The sequence below is a fragment of the Gorilla gorilla genome, chromosome 21 (genome assembly GCF_029281585.2).
Source record: "Gorilla gorilla gorilla isolate KB3781 chromosome 21, NHGRI_mGorGor1-v2.1_pri, whole genome shotgun sequence".
NCBI lineage: Eukaryota > Metazoa > Chordata > Mammalia > Primates > Hominidae > Gorilla > Gorilla gorilla.
In genome coordinates, this window is record NC_073245.2 from 44,241,114 (window position 1) to 44,247,750 (window position 6,637).

Consider the following 6,637-nt stretch of genomic DNA (forward strand, 5'->3'; position numbering starts at 1 on the left):
TGCTTGTGTCCTATTGTTTTGGCTGTTCTGGGCCAGGGGAAGGAGATGAGGAAGGAGGGATAGGTAGGGTACCACTTGCCACAATCTCTGTGGCTTAAGAGAGAAAGGCCTTTGGCTGGGAGAGGGTGGGACATTACACAACATATCCTGTTTATTGGGCAGCGTTTCAATCAATCAACCAGAATCCTCAGGCCAAAAGTTCTACAGATTATCTCCAAACTCATTTTACAGATAAAGTGGGTGGGGGGAGATAAAGGGTGGGGATACTTGTCAGAGATCACAGAATGAGTCTATGACAAAATCAGGGCCCAGACTGAAGTTCCTAACTCCACTACGGCCAATACTTATTGAGAACCTACTGGGTGCCAGGCAGTTCTTCGCATAGTGAACAAGAAAGATATAAAACAGGCAAGGTCCCTGCCCTCAAGGAGCTTACATCCTATCCTAGGGGGTATTGCCTCTAAGAGGGCCTCTGTCTCCAGGGCTTCCATCCTAATCCAGTGGTTCTCAAACTTCAAAGTGCATGAGAATCACTTGGAGAAGAGGGGATATGTTTTAAATGCATATTTCTGCCTCCATAATCAGGGAATAGGTAGAACATGCCTGGAAATCTGCATTTTTAAAGTTCCTCAGGTGTATTTAAAGAACATGCCTGGGAATCCTGCATTCTGGTGCAAGCGGATCTGAGGACCTGGACCTTGCAGATCTTTTCTTTTTTTTTTTTTTTTTCCAGAGACAGAGTCTCACTCTGTCACCTAGGCTGGATTGCAGTGATGCAATCATAGCCCACTGCAGCCTTGTACTCCTGGGCTCAAGCAATCCTTTCGCCTAAGCCTCCAGAGTAGCTGGGACTGCAGGCACATGCCACCATGCCCAGCTAATTTTTAAAACATTGTTATAGAAATGAGGGTCTCCCTGTGTTGCCCAGGCTGGTCTCGAACTCGTAGTCTCAAGCAATCCTCCAGCCTTGGCCTCCCAAAGTGGTGGGATTACAGATGTGAGCCACTGCACCCAGCCAAGGACCACTACTTTCATGTACCCTCCATAAATCTGATCATGGCATTTCCTTGCGTTAGAACCTCCCATGGCTCCCCAGTGCCTTCAGGATAAAGGTCAAACTCTTCTGCCAAACTCTGACTTTTAGAAACTGGGCCTAAAACCATCTTGAGTCTCATCTCTGACATACCCCACCTGGCCCCCATAGCCTCTCCGTACCGCCCATCTTCCTGTTTCCATAAGACTCTCCTGATTGCCATCCAACAGGCTTTCCCGGCCATGCTTTCATGCAGATGGAGCCCCAGTTTTTCAAGGGTCACCCTCCAAAGTGCCCAGGGAATGTAACCCTGACCCGGCCCCAGGAGACAAATCATGATTGACCAAAGACAGTGGTTTCCAAACTGTGGTCTCCAGAATAGTAGCACCAGGGAACTTGTTATAAATGCAGATTCTCAGGCCTCGGACCTATTAAATCAGCCACCACGTGAATGGGGCACAGCAATCTGTTTGACAGGCCTTCTGGGTGATTCTGATGCATGCCTACATTTGAGGACAATTGGTCTAAGATAATTCCCCGGACCAGGGATTGATGGGGGCAGGGGCATGTAACCCAATTCTGGTGAGGTAGGGACTGCTAAGTGTCCCCCAGTATCCATGTTCCTCCTTTTCTATAGAGTTTTTAGCTAGGCACATAGCCACTCAGAATAAAAGACTACATTTCCCAGCCTCCTTTGCAGCTAGGCTCAGCTATGAACCAAGTTCTGGCCAAGAAGAAATTTGTGCTACTTACATCACTTTAAAGAGACAGATCATGTTCTCTGCTTTGTTAACCCTACTGGCTGGACTGCAGCTGGGTGGAGACAGCCATCTTGCAGTTGATAGCAGAACCACTGCTTGGTGGAACAAAATAGGAGACTTCAAGGTCCAGGACCCAGGGAGCTACCACACCCACCCTTGACTGTTACCTGAAGAAGAGAGAAACTCTCCTGTTTAGGTCCGTTATTCGGTCTTTGACGCAGCCAAATATGTCCTGGCGAATGCATCTGGCCCCTGGCTTCTTAAGGGAAATCTTTTGAAGGTTCCCGGGAAAGGTTTTTCTCCATGAAAGAAAGACATACAAGAAGGGGAAACCCTTGGCCTTATCTCGGGATGGCATCATGTGCCGCTCCCAAGGCCACTGCAGCCATCTTGCCAGGTTCGTGAGTCTGCTCAGGCTGCCATAACAAAATACCACAGACCGGGCAGCTTAAACAACAGAAATTTATTTCCTGACAGTTCTGGAGGCTGGAAGTCCAAGATCAAGGCATTGGCAGAGTTGGTTTAGTTACAGGAAAGGGGTCCCCATCCAGACCCCGAGAGACGGTTCTTGTATCTCACGCGAGAAGGAATTCAGGGCGGGTCCGTACAGTACAGGGAAAGCAAGTTTATTAAGAAAGCAGAGGAATAAAAGAACGGCTACTCCATATGCAGAGCAGCCCAAAGGCTGCTAGTTGCCCATTTTTATGGTTATTTCTTGATTATATGCTAAACAAGGGGTGGATTATTCATGCCTCCCCTTTTTAGACCATATAGGGTAACTTCCTGATGTTGCCATGGCATTTGTAAACTGTCATGGTGCTGGTGGGAGTGTAGCAGTGAGGATGACCAGAGGTCAGTCTCATGGCCATCTTGGTTTTGGTGGGATTTAGCCGGCTTCTTTACTGCAACTGTTTTATCAGCAAGGTCTTTATGACCTGTATCTTGTGCTGACCTCTGTCTCATCCTGCGACTTAGAATGTCTTAACTGTCTGGAAATGCAGCCCAGTAGGTCTCAGCCTCATTCTACCTAGCTTCTATTCAAGATGGAGTTGCTCTGGTTCAAACACTTCGGACAGTTTCTCCTGAGGCCTCTCTCCATGGCTTGCAGATGGCCGTCTTCCCACTGTGTTCTCACATGGCCTTTCCCTGTACACAAGTGACCCTGCTGTCTCAGTGTGTCCAAATTTCCTCTTTTCTTTCCTTTTTTTATTTTTATTGGAGTCTCACTCTGTCACTCAGTCTGGAGTGCAGTGGCGTGATCCCAGCTCACTGCAACCTCTGCCTCCCAGGTTCAAGTGATTCTCCTGCCTCAGCCTCCTGAGTAGCTGGGATTACAGGTGCGTGCCACCACGCCCAGCTAATTTTGTATATTTAGTAGAGATGGGGTTTCACCATGTTAGCCAGGCTGATCTCGAACTCCAACCTCAGGTGATCTGTGTGCCTTGGTCTCCCATAGTGCTGGGATTACAGGTGCAAATTTCTTCTTCATATAAGGACACCAGGGAGATTGGATTAAGGCCCACCCTAACTGCCTCATTTTAACTTCATCACCTCTTTAAAGACCCTATCTTCATATACTATTACATTCTGAGGTACTGGGGGTTAGGGCTTCAACAAATAAATTGGAGTGACACAATAACACCAGCAAAGTAAAAAATATAAAGGAATTTGATGCCAGTGTTGAGCTGCTCAAATAACCTGAAAACCCTCATTATTGGACTTGTTTTAAGAGAGAATAAATGTTCCTTCTTGTCTAAGCCACCTTTGGCGGGGTTGTCTGTTCCTTGCAGGCAGAACTCTGGCACTGTGTTTGCTCAAGCTGTTCCCTCTGCCCAGAGTAACTTTCCTTCCATTCACCCTTCAAGGTTTGGCTTGAATGCCACCAGCCTGGGGAATGGCTCCTGATTCTGCCTTTCCCAAACAAGTCGCTGGCCTGATACCAGAGTTCTTGGCTTGTGTGTCTTTGTCTCTAACCAGATCATGGTCAGCATGTGCACTGACCACCTGCTGCTAATTTCCCCACTCCTGCCCATGGCAGGCATTGATAATCAATCCCTTCTTCCTGCTGGGAGTAGATCCGGTTTTTATAATCCTCTACGCAGCCCTCCAGGCAGCCCCTGCCAATCAACTGGAGGTGGTTCAAAAGAGATGAATCATATCTGCCACAATTGTTAAGTCTTTGAGAGCAGGGACTTTGTTTTGCTCATCTCTTCTTTGATTCACAAGCTAATTTTAATAATATGTTATCATTGTGCACTTCTGTTCCCATTCAATCCCTGCAGCAGCCTTCCAAGGCAGGTACTGCCATTATCCTGCTTTTGACACGTGAGGGCTCTGAGGCGCTAAGAGATGAGGTAATGTGTTCAAGGTCATATACATTTGAGCCTACATCCACCATCTCCAACCACTTCTGCTGACATTTACTAAGCACTTCATCTGTTATGGCTCTGCAGGGAGCACTGCAGGGAATACAGAGATAGTTTTCTAATTTTAGTGGCATGCAAAACACTTATTGTCCTATTTGAGATTCCCAGCAGTTCAGTGATGTTTGGAGCTAGTCCAGGAATAATATAAGCTTCCATTTTATAGACAGGGAAATTGAGGCCCAGAGAGAGGAAAAGGCTTGCAAAAGCCAGTCATGGAGATGCCAGAGCAAGAGACCACATGTCTCATGCCCGGCTGCTGCTCCAAGGGTGGGAATTCTGGGCTGGCTCAAGGGGTTAAGTTGGAGCTTTCACATCCAGAGCAGAGTCAGGAATTGGCTAGCACACCCTGGCCTCTTCCTGTTCGCCTGGCAGGCTGAGTGGAGATCTCACTTCCTGAGCTGGGAGGTGACCCGGCAGGATGCAGGGGAGCAGGAGGGAGTGGCTGTGAGAGCCAGCACTAAGCAGCCTGGGCCATTTCCCCTCTAAGGGAGGGGAAGGAAGAGGAAGGGCTAGTGGCTAGGAGTCTCCTGTAGCCACTCCTGTAGGAGTCTCACACCCAGAAGCGTTGGGGAGCTCTGACCCTCCCTTCAGGGCACTGATCTTGAACACCAGGCTTTCAGAAAAAGCCTTTCAGTAGAATCCAGTGCATTGGTACTTTACAGTTTCTAACTGCTCTTCCATCCATGGCCTGTGTCTTTCTGGCCACAGCTCTGATAAGCAGAGCAGGGCTTTGGGAAATTATTGTTCCCATCGGAAAGATAAGAAAGCTGACGCCAAGAGAGGTTACAATGAGCAACCTGGACCAGGTCATATACAGCAAATCAGTTCCAGAGCTTAGGTCTCCAGAACCCAGGTGTCTTGGCAAGCTGTGGATGGGCCACTCAGAACCTTTCCATCTGTCCTGGGTGGGGCATGCAGAATGCATAGGTCCTAGAGGTAAGGAACGCTAGGCTCAGATCCAGACCAGCCAGAAATCCCAGGTCCTCCTCTTACTCACTGTGTGACCTCCTTGAACCAGGCTCTGAACTTCAGCCTCAGTTTCAAAAATCTGTATAATAGGTACTATCATGGTACTCAACACTGCAAGTTAAAATATGTAAAGTGTTCAGCACAGAGCCACAAAGGGGACCTTGCCTCCCTAATATACTCCCAAGAGAGCAAAACAGCTCAAGACCCTATGAACATGGTCAGAATAAAAATGGAGTCACTAATGTTAAGAAAACCTTGACAAATAGAGCTGGGGAAGGCCATAGAGGGTTTTCATGCTTGCATAACAAATAAGACTGATAACAAAACAGGTAACAACAAGACTGATAACAAAAAAGACTACAAAAATCACAACCTTGCACAAAGGCCATCGAAACCTTGCACAAAAAATACTTCCACAAGGACATCTGCCCAGCAACTGCCTGTCCAACTTTAGACTGGCGTCACCCTTGCTATTGATCTTTGTAGTCAAGGATAATTATTTCAAAAACAATAATGTAATCCTTATTTTTTTCCTTTAAAAATCTTTGTCTTCCCCCTACCTCCCTGAAAATGCACATCGCTTACTATGGCATATGGGTAATTCCCACTGCAATGCTTAATTCCTAAGTGAAATATCTTTTATTTTAGAGAGCCTCTGTTTGTTCTTTAATTTGACAACCACTAAGCAGGTAAACAGTTAATATTTACTGAGCACTTTTTTTTTTTTCAGTTTTTTTTTTTTTTTTTTTTTTTTTGAGATGGAGTCTCAGCCAGTCACCAAGGCTGGAGTGTAATGGCTGGATCTTAGCTCACTGCAACCTCCACCACCCAGGTTCAAGCGCTTCTCCTGCCTCAGCCTCCTGAGTAGCTGGGATTACAGGCATGTGCCACCACACCCGGCTGATTTTTGTATTTTTAGTAGAAACAAGGTTTCACCATGTTGGCGAGGCTGGTCTCGAACTCCTCACCTCAGGTGATCCGCCTGCCTCAGCCTCTCAAAGTGCTGGGATTACAGGTGTGAGCCACCATGCCCAGCCTTACTGAATACTTAATATGTGCCAGAAGTTCTTCTACGTGCATTTAATCCCCGCAAGGTCACTGTGAGGTTAAACTAGTATTATGCTCATTTTAAAGAGGGGAAAACTGAGGCACTGGTGGTTAAGGGACTTCCCAAAGGTCATAACCCTAATAAGTGCCAAAGCCAGGATTCAAATTCAAGCAGCCTATCTTCAAAGCCCACGCATACTGCCTCCCTTAATAGTAATGATTAATTTTTTAAAATCATAACTTGCTTGGCTACAATACTCTCTATAAGGCACTTTCCACCCACCTTTTCATTTCTCACCATAGCAGCCTAGGGAGGGAGGCCGTGTTGACTCCCAACTTATAGAGAGGAGGGGGAAACAGGCTGTGAAAGGGGGAACTGACTTGCCTTGCCAAGGTCACAC